The sequence below is a fragment of the Musca autumnalis genome, unplaced genomic scaffold, assembly GCF_047663935.1.
Source record: "Musca autumnalis isolate F117 unplaced genomic scaffold, ASM4766393v1 scaffold_3, whole genome shotgun sequence".
In the NCBI taxonomy this organism is placed as follows: domain Eukaryota; kingdom Metazoa; phylum Arthropoda; class Insecta; order Diptera; family Muscidae; genus Musca; species Musca autumnalis.
The window spans coordinates 239,654,437-239,668,227 of record NW_027411866.1 but is presented as its reverse complement, the minus strand read 5'-3'; the positions used below and the strand labels follow the sequence as shown (position 1 = coordinate 239,668,227).

The window sequence follows — 13,791 nt, the reverse complement described above, 5'->3', positions numbered from 1 at the left end:
TTATTGAAAAAATATTTCTTAAAATATCCACGATTATTGAAAAATATTTCTTAAAATATCCACGATTATGGAAAAAAATATTTCTTAAAATATCCACGATTATTGAAAAAATATTTCTTAAAAAAATCCACGATTATTGAAAAAAAAAATATTATTAAAGAATCCACGATTATTGAAAAAATATTTCCTAAAAAATCCACGATTATTGAAAAAATATTTGTTAAAAAAATTACGTTTGAAAAAAATATTTTTTAAAAAATCTACGATTATTGAAAAAATATTTCTTAAAATATCCACGATTATTGAAAAAATATTTCTTAAAAAATCCACGATTATTGAAAAACATATTTCTTAAAAAATCCACAACTATTGAAAAAATGTTCTTAAAAAATCCACGATTATTGGAAAATTTTTTCTTAAAAAGTTCACGGTCATTGAAAGAATATTTCTTAAAAAATATTTTTAAAAAATCCACGATTGCAAAGTCTGCAGCAATCAAAAACTCCCTGCGAGAATTATTTTGCGGGTTTGACATTTTGGTTTGTCTCGTCAGGGGTTTTTTTGGGGCTTTTAGGCCAATATCTCAAGAAGTATGGACTTGCGCAAGAAAAAATTCTATCGTTGTAAAGGAAGCTGCAAGGACAACCTACTGAAAAAAAATTCAAAACGATCCGAGAGGATCGCTTAAACTTCACTTTATACGAATTTTGTGTGGGAGGCAACCGAAGGAGTGGACCGATATAGTCCATATTCGAATCTGATCTATTTCTGGAAGGAATAATACAATGTGCCAAGTTTGGACCAAATCGATTGCTTCCTTCGAGAGAACTTTTGTGTGGGAGGTACCCGAAGGTGTGGATCGATATGACCCATCTTCGAACTTAAACTAAGTATGGACAAAATATTATTGGTTCGAATCGGTTCATCCGATAACTCTCGATATCGTGCGCACCAGCCGGACAGACAACAAAAAGACAGACGAACGGGCATGGCTAAATCGACTCCAAATTGTCTGAAACGAATTTCGTCCAAACATACTTGGGGGGAAATACCCAAAGATGCGTTCCGAAATCAACCTTCTTGCAAGGTTTGGAAAAAAATATTACAATTTGCAAAGTTTTGGTTAAATTATAATCTCAATTCGAAAATTATGATGATCATCGGTCATTTTAGTTGGAGCCGACATGTGGTTTTAGAGCTTATAAACACACGGTGAGCCTTAAATATTTTAAATGGAAGGTGCTTACATCTCGGACGTTTTTGCTGATTCTGAAACTACAATGCTCATAGATGAGAGATATCATGAAACAAAAAAAATCGCCGGAGGGATTTTAAAATAAATCGCGATTTAAGTTCACATTTTTTTTCATGCACAGCGCCCCTTAACTAACTTTTAATTACAACGGCTTACACATGGCATGTTTTTGCGGATTCTAAAACAGCAATGTTCATAGATAAGAAAAATAAAGAAACAGAAAAAATCGACGGAGGGATTTTTAAAAAAATCGCGATCAAAATTCACAATTTTAGGAGTTTTTTAAGTTTTCACGATTTTGCTTGGAAACCGCAAGTCGTATCGAAATGAGTCTTAAGAAAATGTTGTAGCTGTGAAATTTCTCTACAAGACTGACCTTTAGGTTTCTTCGTAGATTTGACCATTTTTGAGATATAGAAGTTCAGTTCAAATTTTTAGGTTTTTATCTTAAGTCTTCAAGATTTTGCTTGAAAATCGCAAGTCATACCAAATTGGGATTAAAGACAATTTTGTAGCTGTGAAAATTCTCTATAAGATTGGCTGATTTAGTCATTCTTAGGTTTACCATTTTTGAGATATAGACGTTTAAGTTGGGAAATTGCAGTCATTACAATGTTTTATAAGGAAGACTTGTCCCAATTTCAATTTCCTCAATTTGAACTTCTATATCTCAAAAACGGTTAAACCTGCGAAAATATCATAAAGGCCAATCTTGTGGAGAATTTTCTCTGCTACAACATTTGCTTTAGTGCAATTTACATAGAACTCGCGGTTTCCAAGCAAAATCGTGAAAACCTAAAGAACCCCTAAAAATGTGAACTTAAATCGCGATTTATTTTAAAATCCCTCCGGCGATTTTTTTTTTTTGTTTCATGATATCTCTCATCTATGAGCATTGTAGTTTCAGAATCAGCAAAAACTTCCGAGGTGTAAGCACCTTCCATTTAAAATATTTAAGGCTCACCGTGAACATTATTTCAGGAAGTATGGGCTTGCTTATTGTAAACAGGACCACAAGAACTACTTTCAGTTAAAATTTCAAGATGATCTGCGAACAGCCCTTTAAAGTGCGCTGTAGCGAAAATGCTGAAATGTTGCAAGGGGGTACCACCCGAAGGACTTGTCCAACTTAGACCTTCGCGCAACTTGATGTATATTGATTCTCAATTGATTTTTTACGATTTGCCAAGTTCCTACCAAATGGGGTACATAATCCGTTAGCTATTATGCTCATCGGCTATTTTAGTTGTTTCCGGTAGGGATTTTTATAGCTTGTGGTTCTTTTTCTTAGAAAGTAATGACTTGCTCACGATAAAAATCAAATGATTGTAATCAGGACCACCACGATTCCCGAATAGCTCTTGAACTGCACTTAATGAAAAAATGTAATTAAAATTTAATTTAACTTTATCTTGGATATTCAACCAATATATTGTCTTACCAAATATGAAAATTGAAACAATAGCTCTGTTCCAGAACTAAAAAGTTTTTACAATTTTCACCACTTTTACACATTTTGCGTTCCCGTACACAAAATTTATATGAAAATCGTTTACGACTTTTACAACTGTTACGACTTTTACCACTTTATAAAGTACGAGAACAGGCCAATTGTTCACCAAATATTTACTTCAATTTACCTAAAAGAAAAAAAGAAAATAAATTATTATTATTATTTAGATTAAGTAGATTATGAACGGATAACACGAGAAAAAGAAATGAAAAATTTAAAATATTCTATAAGAAATTTAATATCCCCCCAAAAATCTTATATTACTCAAGTTTTCAGTGAAATTGCGTTTTGTTTTTCAATTGCGAAAAAGGAGTGTGTGTGTGTGTATGTTTGTGGTTTGTTGACATATCCCCAGCGTCGGTTATATCTACAGAGACAAAATAATATTTCATTATCAAATTTAAGTCCATAGATCGCATGTCAAGACAATAAAAAAAAATTTTAAAAAATAATAATAAATAGACTGGAGAAAGAGGAAGCAGGAAGGAGGTGTTGGTGGAGACACAAAATCATAATTAGAACAAATATTTGTCATTTACTGTTATTGCTGTCGTTGGCGTTTAATCTTCATGATCAGAGTAGAAGAAAAAAGTAGTAAAAAGATAAAAGCAAAGAATATTCTATAACAAAAAAAACACAAATAATAATTTTTAAGAGAGCGAAGTTAGACAACGATAAATGACGATGAGTAAAATGTCGACAGAAATACAAATAAAATTAAAAAAAATATACAAAATACTTGTGAGTTCTACAACAGATAGTAAAATATTGTTGTATACATCAACAACAACAACACCAACTATAAAATAATTGTTACAAAACAAAAATCAACAACGACATTTCTGCTGTCCACTCATTAAAGTCAGACAATGAATGACTTCAGACAATGTCTAGCTAACTCCCCCTCGCTTAATTCATAACAATGGAGAGAGTGGGTTGTGGTGGATGCAATGCTCTTACATCACCTTGCAATAGTATTGACAAATTGTCAGTTACGTCGTAAGGGGAAATTATAAGATTGCCCCCCACAATAAAATTGTTTGAATTTGATTATTAGGTACCCTACAGAAATGCATTTCTAACTGCTACAGAACAGACCAATAGGGTTTCCGATAGGAGAATAATGGGTATTCTTAAAAGATATTAGGTTCGATAGCCTAACTTCGTTCAAACGGACGCAAACATTAACGTCTATTGCTAAAACCCCTGGGTCCCACCAATATTTTATTCTCTCCGCGACATAGTGTAAGCGCCCACGTAGCGGAAAAAAACAATTGCAAACATGTGATACATTTTTGTGCATTTCAACAATTTCACTTATTTCACAATAGGTTGGTCCGCCGCCAATCGATTGTGCATCATTTCCACCCATTCGGAATTGTTCCCAACTGTCGCAACAATTTATTTTCATTTTCTAAACTCAACTCAATCAAATCAAATGTAAAACGTCAGAAATGTTTATAGACAAACAATAATTGTCCGCTGCCCCATAATCACTGGAGGTGACACATCGATTGAAACTAATTTGCATACAAGTCAATTGAACTCAACTCGATAGTCATTTGTTCAGAATACACGTGCGACAAGAATTGGCTGCAATTGGAAAGAGTATTGTATAGGAATTTGATTTGAAAAAACATAACAATGCTTATCCATTTATGTAATCATTTATTGGACTTCGGTTTATGTATATAGAATCCTAATTTTTGGAACAACAACAGGTTTTCTTCTAATATCGGAACAAAAGAGGAAGAAGAAAGAGGAAGTAGCTATTCCTAAAAATACCATGAAAATTCAGTGAAAGGTTTTTTTTTTTTTTTTTTAAATATTTTCCACCACCGCCAGGCAACAAAAATGAGGAATATTTTTCATGAACCTGTAATCAGGGTTTTTAAAAAAAATATTTTTTCATAATAAAATATTTGTTAAAAAACGAATTTTTTCATTTTTTAAAATATACGTATTTAAATTCTTTTAAAAAATATTTTTTCATAAACGTGGATTTTTATTGGATATATTTAAAATTTTCATAAAAGGTAGATTATTTAAAATAAAAAAATATTTTTCAAACGCGGATTTTTTAAGAAAGGTTTTTGAAACGTGGATTATTTATTCAATTTTTTTCAAACGTGGATTTTTTATTAATTTTTTCTCAAACGTGGATTTTCTAAGAAATATATTTTCAATAATTGTGAATTTTCTAAAACATCTTTTTTTCAAACGAGGATTTTTTTAAATATTTTTTAAATGTGGATTTTTTTAAAAAATACTTTTTTCAATAATCGTGGATTTTTAAAAAATATTTTTTTTTTCAATAGTGGATTTTTCAAAAAATATTTTTTTCAATAATCGTGGATTTTTAAAAAATATTTTTTTTTTTTCAATAGTGGATTTTTCAAAAAATATTTTTTTCAATAATCGTGGATTTTTTAAAAATATTTTTTTCAATAATCGTGAATTTTTTAAAAATATTTTTTTCAATAATCGTGAATTTTTTAAAAATATTTTTTTCAATAATCGTGGATTTTTTAAAAATATTTTTTTAATAATCATGGACGTTTTAAAAATACTTTTTTCAATAATCGTGGATTTATTAAAAATATTTTTTCAATAATCATGGACTTTTTAAAAATATTTTTTTCAATAATCGTGGATTTTTTAAAAATATTTATTTCTAAACGTAAATTATTATTTTTTTCAATAATTGTGGATTTTTTAAAACATATTTTTTTCCAAAGGAGGATTTTTTTAAATATTTTTTGAACGCGATTTTTTCAATAATCGTGGATTTTTTAAGAAATATTTTTTCAATAATCGTGGATTTTTTAAGAAATATTTTTTCCATAATCGTGGATTTTTTAAGAAATATTTTTTCAATAATCGTGGATTTTTTAAGAAATATTTTTTCAATAATCGTGGATTTTTTAAGAAATATTTTTTCAATAATCGTGGATTTTTTAAGAAATATTTTTTCAATAATCGTGGATTTTTTAAGAAATATTTTTTCAATAATCGTGGATTTTTTAAGAAATATTTTTTCAATAATCGTGGATTTTTTAAGAAATATTTTTTCAATAATCGTGGATTTTTTAAGAAATATTTTTTCAATAATCGTGGATTTTTTAAGAAATATTTTTTCAATAATCGTGGATTTTTTAAGAAATATTTTTTCAATAATCGTGGATTTTTTAAGAAATATTTTTTCAATAATCGTGGATTTTTTAAGAAATATTTTTTCAATAATCGTGGATTTTTTAAGAAATATTTTTTCAATAATCGTGGATTTTTTAAGAAATATTTTTTCAATAATCGTGGATTTTTTAAGAAATATTTTTTCAATAATCGTGGATTTTTTAAGATTTTTTTCAATAGTTGTTGTTTCTTTTATGATTTTTTTTCAATAATCGTGGATTTTTTAAAAAATATTTTTTCAATAATCGTGGATTTTTTTAAGAAATATTTTTTCAATTATCGTGGATTTTTTAAGAAATATTTTTTTCAATAATCGTGGATTTTTTAAGAAATATTATTTCAATAATCGTGGATTTTTTAAGAAATATTTTTTCAATAATCGTGGATTTTTAAAAATACTTTTTCAATAATCCGAGACTCTTTTAAAAATACTTTTTCAATAATCGGGGATTTTTTAAAAAAAAAAAAACAATTTTTACCAATAATCGTGGATTTTTTAAAAAATATTTTTACCAATCATCGTGGATTTTTTAAGAAATATTTTTTCAATAATCGTGGATTTTTTAAGAAATATTTTTTTAATAATCGTGGATTTTTTAAGAAAAATTTTTTCAATAATCGTGGATTTGTTATGAAATATTTTTCAATAATCGTGGATTTTTTAGGAAATATTTTTTCAATAATCGTGGATTTTTTAGGAAATATTTTTTCAATAATCGTGGATTTTTTAAGAAATATTTTTTCAATAATCGTGGATTTTTTAAAAAATATTTTTTCAATAATCGTGGATTTTTTTAAGAAATATTTTTTCAATAATAGTGGATTCTTTAAGAAAAATTTTTTCAATAATCGTGGATTCTTTAAGAAATATTTTTTCAATAATCGTGGATTCTATAAGAAATATTTTTTCAATAATCGTGGATTTTTTAAGAAATATTTTTTCAATAATCGTGGATTTTTTAGGAAATATTTTTTCAATAATCGTGGATTTTTTAGGAAATATTTTTCAATAATCGTGGATTTTTTAGGAAATATTTTTTCAATAATCGTGGATTCTTTAAGAAATATTTTTTCAATAATCGTGGATTTTTTAGGAAATATTTTTTCAATCATCGTGGATTTTTTAAAAAATATTTTTGCAATCATCGTGGATTTTTTAAAAAATATTTTTAAAAAAATAGTTTTTCAATAAGCGCGAATTTTTTAAAAAATATGTTTTCAATAAACGTGGAGTTTTTAAAAAAGTTGGTTTTAAAAAAATCAAAAAACATGATTTTTTTGAAAACAAGTTTACCAATGAACGTGAATTTTTTTTAAAAAAGTATTTTTGCCAATAAACGTGATTTTTTTAAAAAAAATGCTTTTGCGAATAAACGTGATTTTTTTTCAGTAATCTTAGATTTGTTGTTTCCCTAAACGTGGATTTTTAAAAAAAATATTTTTACCAATAACCGTTGATTTTTTTAAAAAATATTTTTACCAATCATCGTGGATTTTTTAAAAAATATTTTTATCAGTCATCGTGGATTTTTTAAAAAATATTTTTATCAGCCATCGTGGATTTTTTAAAAAATACTTTTAACAATAAACGTGGAATTTTTAAAAAAGTTGGTTTTAAAAAGAAATATTTTTTCAATAAATGCAATTTTTTTAAAAAAAATATTTTTTCAATAAACGTGGAATTTTTAAAAAGTTGGTTTTAAATAAACACGCTTTTTTTTAAATATTTTTACCAATAAACGTGAATTTTTTTAAAATGTATTTTTACCAATAAACGTGAATTTTTTTAAAATGTATTTTTATCAATAAACGTTATTTTTTTATAAAATGTGAACGTGATTTTTTTAAAAAATATTTTTTGACTAATCGGCGACTTAAAAAATTTTTTTCAATAAACGTTGATTTTTATAAGAAATATTTTTTTTCAAGCGTGGATTTTTTAAGAAATATTTTTTTAACGTGGATTTTTATGAAATATCTTTTTTTTCAAACGTGAATTTTTTATTTTTTTTAAATGTGAATTTCTTAAAAAAATATATTTTCAGTCGTGAATTTTTTAAAAAATATTTTTTCAACCGGGCTAATTTAAGAAAATTTCTTTCAAACGGGGATGTTTAAAGAAATATTGGTTCCAAACGTGAATTTTTATGAAATATTTTTTTTTCAAACATGGATTTTTTAAGAAATATTTTTTTCAGAATTGGATTATTAAAGAAATAATTTTTCCTGACATGCCTATACTAGATGATGATCTGGATGGGTTTATATATAGTACGTAAGCAGATACTGCATCGACAACATCTTGATGTGACGACGCACCGTCAAGATCTTAGCCTCCTCATGTATGTGATCCACCGAAGACATAAGGAGACACATTTTTGCAATTCTCAGGGCTGCATTCTTCCCAGTTTGAAAATGCGTATCACCTAACTCTCATGTGTCTTCTAGAAGACTCTTTGGATCTTATTGCATCATACCATATACAATTGATCGCTTGTTGAATATTTGTTGTAGCGAGTGATAAGAACATAACAGGTATCTGCAGTTCAAACTTATCTTTTGGTGTTCAAGTGTTCGGGTTAAGGGTGTGTTATATTTGTACCAACATCGGAAAGTTAAACAAAAAAGATGTGTGTGAAAAACAAGTAATGGCCAATCTGTAAACAGTTTTTTTCTTATGAACTGTGGAAATTTTAATGTTAAAAAAAAATATTCTTGGAAGCTGCGGAAGAAAGAAGTTATTACCATCATATATTTGATATTGGATATAGTTTGAATTCAAACACGACATATGGCCTCGACATGACTATATCCTTTTAAAATAGGTTATAACCTAATTGGTTAAATTATGGCTTCAATAGCCCTATCGAAGCCATGAAAGTCTGATTATACTGGTGGTTGTCTTTGCTGACTTTAGTATTGTCATTTTTATAGTAGATGGCATTTCGTATTATTCATTGTTTTCTATTCTTTAAAGTTGCTGCGAGAGAAAGTTAGACTGTTAGGGAGACATATAACCTGCATACGTATTGAAACTAATAGTTTTAAAATATTGATCAATATTAGAAGATCAATAAAAGCATATTATCCTGGAACTCTTTGCAACACTTGAAAGACATATGAAGTTCATGAGTAAATATTCCAAAACGTTCGAACCTTGTCACCTCATTTTGCATAAAGATGGGTGTTCGCACACCACCCCTAAAGAGCGTTTACGTGCCCGCAGCATGTTTACCTTGGTCTTATCTGAGTAGATTAACTACTGAAACATGCGTAACATAACATACCTATCTACTTACGGTTTACTCATGTTAAGTGTTCTTAACTGCAGCAAAAAATACGTAAGATCTTGATAACAAAAGAAAGTGTGATTAATGACGTGGTCTTAGACTATGTACTTCTTGCTTGGTTTGACTCAAGTGAGGTGTTTTTATCAAAAGAAAAAAATCACCAAAACAATTTTATCAGAAAGTGGTCAGTTCAAATTTTCCATGGAATTTTATTACTTTGGTAATTCATCATCATCGTCGTCATGGAGTGGCATTGAATTTTTGATAGTAATTCATTATCGACAATGACAGAATCGCATATTTTTAATTTATTACTAATGATTTATGTCGCCCTATAGTTTCAAATATTTACAGAAATGTTGCCTCCCTCTGATTATTATTTATTTTATTTCTTTAACACTCATTGTCTAATGTCTTCTTCTAGAATACAAATAAGTATTCTTAGAGGACACCAAAAGGTCCTATAAAAGTATTAAAGGTCCCCTTAGAGAAAATCAAGGGGTCATCTTATGAAAGAACAAAAGATCTTGTCAGAGAAGATCAAAAGGTCTTCATAGAAAATACCAATGATCTTCTTATAGAAGACAACATGTTTTCTTTTAAGGGACTAAAGCTTTTGAATACCATAAGGTCTTCTTATAGTGATTTTTTTTTTAATTTAATTTAAAACATTTTCGAAGAAGTCCACGTTTGAAAAAATATGTTTTAAGAAATCCAGGAACAAATTTCCTTTACCGACCCTTCGAAAAAAAAAATCCAAAAATTTCCTTTAAATCGCAAGTTGTCTTAAGTAGCCGGCCTTCGGCCGGGGATTTATGACTTTCTCCTATGGACAGGAGCGAATTTCGGCTACGCGAACAAATTTTTTTTAAATCGTAAATTTTTTCCCAAGTAAACAAGGGAATTTTCGGAACTTCGGAGGCCTATATCTCTGTAAGTATACATTTCCCCAACAAAAAAAAATACATCGTTGGAATCGGCATAAAAAGCACTATCTGTGGTAATTTTCTCATAATTTTCTGCGGTGGGTCGGTAAAGGAAAGATATGCCGAAATCCACCCTTGAAAAAATATTTTTTAAGAAATCCACGTTTGAAAAAATTGTTTTTTAAGAAAACAACGTTTAAAAAATATTTTTTAAAAAATCCACGTTTGAAAACAATATTTCCTAAAAAATTCACGTTTGAAAAAATATTTCCTAAAAATCCATGTTTGAAAAAAAATAATTTTTAAAAAGTCCAAGTTTGAACAAATATTTAAAAAAAAATCAACTTTTTGTATGATTTTTAAGACTTCGTCTTATCGGGCTATTAGGTCTACGTTTATCAATGAAAAATAAAGACTATTTATTCCATTTTTCTACCCGACGTTTCGTTGGGATTTTTTTATTAATCTGGCAACGACAACGAATATACATACAATTGCCAGATTAATAAAAAATTACCCCTGAAGATGTTGGAAAATCCCAACGAAACGTCGGGTAGAAAAATGGAATAAATAGTCTTTATTTTTCATTGATAAACGTAGACCTAATAGCCCGATAAGACGAAGTCTTAAAAATCATACAAAAAGATTCAAAAAGGTCAAAGAAACTTAAAATAAAGAAAAAAACCAACGTTTAATTTTTTCTTCACATTTAAGAAATACTATTTAAAAAAACAAGTTTGAAAAAATATTTTTTAAAAAAATCCACGTTTGAAAAAATATTTTCTGAAAAAAATCCACTTTGGAAAAAATATTTTCTGAAAAAATTACGTTTCAAAAAATATTTTTTAAAAAACCACCCTTGAAAAAATACTTAAAAAAAGTTTGAAAAAAATATTTAAAAAAAAATACGTTTGAAAAATGATTTTTTAGAAAAGCCAAGATTGATTTTTTGTTACAAACCATGCTTCAAAGATTATTTTTTAAAAATCCACTTTTGACATTTTTTTAAAATTATCCACGTTTGAATAAATATTTAAAAAAATCAACGTTTATTTTTTTCTTTTTAAATCACGTTTGAGAAAATATATTTGAAAAAAAAAAACGTTTGAAAAAATATTCTTTTTAAAAAAATCCACGTTTGAAAAGTATTTCATAACAAATTAAGTTTATTGCAAAAAATGTTTCTTAAAGAATGCACGTTTGAAATATTGTTATTAAAATCCATGTTTATTAAAAAAATTGTTTCAAAAATCTACGTTTAAAAAATATGTTTTAAATAATCCATTATTTTTTTAAATAATCCAATATTTTTTAAAAAATATACGTCTGAAAAAAATATTAAAAAATCCACGTTTGAAAAATACCAATTTCTTACAAATTACGTTTATTGAAAAAAATATTTCTTACAAAATTCAGGTTTGAAAAATATTTCTTACAATCCACGATACAAAATTTTTTTTTTTTTAAAATCCAAGTTTGAAAAAAAATATTTTTTTAAAAAATCTACGTTTGAAGAAAAGTTTTTAAAAAAAATCACGTTTGAAAAAAAATATTTTTTAAACAAATCCACGTTTGAAAAAAAAATATTTTTTAATTCCACTTTGAAAAAATATTATTTAATAAAAACACGTTTGAAAAAATATTAATTAAAAAAACACGTTTGAACAAATATTATTTAAAAAAACACGTTTGAAAAAAAATAAAAAAAAAATCACGTATGAAAAAAATATTATTTAAAAAAACCAATACACGTTTGAAAAATATTTTTTAAACAAATACACGTTTGAAAAAATTCTTAAAAAATCCACGTTTGAAAAAATACCAATTTCTTACAAATTACGTTTATTGAAAAAAATATTTCTTACAAAATTCAGGTTTGAAAAATATTTTTTACAATCCACGATTATTACAAAAATATATAATTTTTTTTAAAAAATCTACGTTTGAAAAAAATATTTTTTTTAAAAAAATCCACGTTTGAAAAAAATATTTTTTTTTAAAATCCATGTTTGGAAAATTTTTTTTTTTTTTAAATCCATGTTTGAAAAAAATATTTTTTTTTTAAAATCCACGTTTGAAAAAAAAATATTTTTTTAAAAATATTCACGTTTGAAAAAAAAAAATATTTTTTTAAAAAAAACATTTGCATTTGAAAAACGATAAGTTCTAGGACAGAGAAGCCATTACATAGTCGATACGTCCGAAGATTTGCTTTACGACCAATGAAACCAGGTAACGTAATTTGGTGACTATGTGGGTTCGAGTCCTTGGCTTTCCTTTTTACTTGCAAATAATTTCAGATCATCAAGCTTAACTCTAAACAAGAAAATTAACAAAAAAATATTTTTTTAAAAAATCCTCGTATGAAAAAAATATTTTTTTAAAAAATCCACATTTGAAAAAAATATTATTTAAAAAATCAACGTTTGAAAAAAATATTTTTTTTAAAAAATCCACGTTTGAAAAAAAATATTTTTTTTAATACTTTGAAAAAATATTATTTAAAAAAAACGCTTGAAAAAAATGTTATTTAAAAAAAACCAGGTCTGAAAAAATAATATTTAAAAAACAAGTTTGACAAAATATTATTTAAAAAAAAAACACGTTTGAAAAAAATATCTAAAAAAAATCACGTATGGAAAAGTATTATTTAAAAAAACCACGTTTGAAAAAATATTTTTAAGTAATCCCCATTTGAATTTTTAAGCAATCCCTGTTTGAGTTTTTTTAAGTAAACCTCTTTCGAGAAATATTTTTTAAAAAATCGACGTTTCAAAAATATTTTTTAAAAAAATCACGTTTGAAAAATATTTTTTAAAAAAATTAACATCTGGAAAATGTTTTTTTTTTTTTTTTTAAAAAAAATCCACGTTAAATAAAAAAATGATGGCACACAAATCCAATCAGACGATTCAAACGATATTTTTGGAACAACTCTAGTTTAGTAAAAACTCTCCCATTTTTTTGAAATTTTTTCCAGAGGTAGATATTGTTGCGCTGATCACGGGAATGTATATGGTTATAGGACCCGAAAGTCCGGGTACAAAACCCGGGTTAGACCCGGCTCTACTGAACTGATTGCTACAAAAAGGGTATCATTGGAAGACTTATGGAAATACCTATCCAAAAAGTGGTCATTTTCAGGTGGTCAGCTGATATAACCCAAAAACTGATTTTTGGACCCGGATTTTTCCAGAAAACCCTCAAAAAGTCGAAAATGGACCCATTATGGGTCCCCTTCGGCCGGGGATTTAAGACTTTCTCCTATGGACAGGTGCAAATCTAGGGAACGAGAACACATTTTTCTTTTAAATTATAAATGTTTCCCTACATAGCCGGCCTTCGGCCCGGGATTTAAGACTAATTTTAATTTAATTTAATTTTTTTTTTCTATAAATATCCACTTAGAGAATCCGGGTTGTCAAGATTCTAAGAGTTACATCTCTGGATCCAGGGAAGGTATTACAACATATAGCACCATTTTGGAAAGGTTAAAGTGTGAGCTACAATCTGGCTTACATTAAATGGGAAGCCATAATGGGGCCATTTTCGACTTTTTGAGGGTTTTATGGAAAAATCTGCGTCCAAAAATCAGTTTTTGGGTTATATCACCTG

The 13,791-nt window shown here is 27.0% G+C and overlaps 1 protein-coding gene across 1 annotated transcript in view; it reads right to left on the bottom strand.

Annotated features, from left to right (window-relative positions):
* The window catches only part of CAH3 (Carbonic anhydrase 3), a 64,808-nt gene that overhangs the window by 37,604 nt on the left and 13,413 nt on the right, over window positions 1-13,791 (bottom strand). The gene's annotated exons all lie outside the window — the stretch shown is intronic.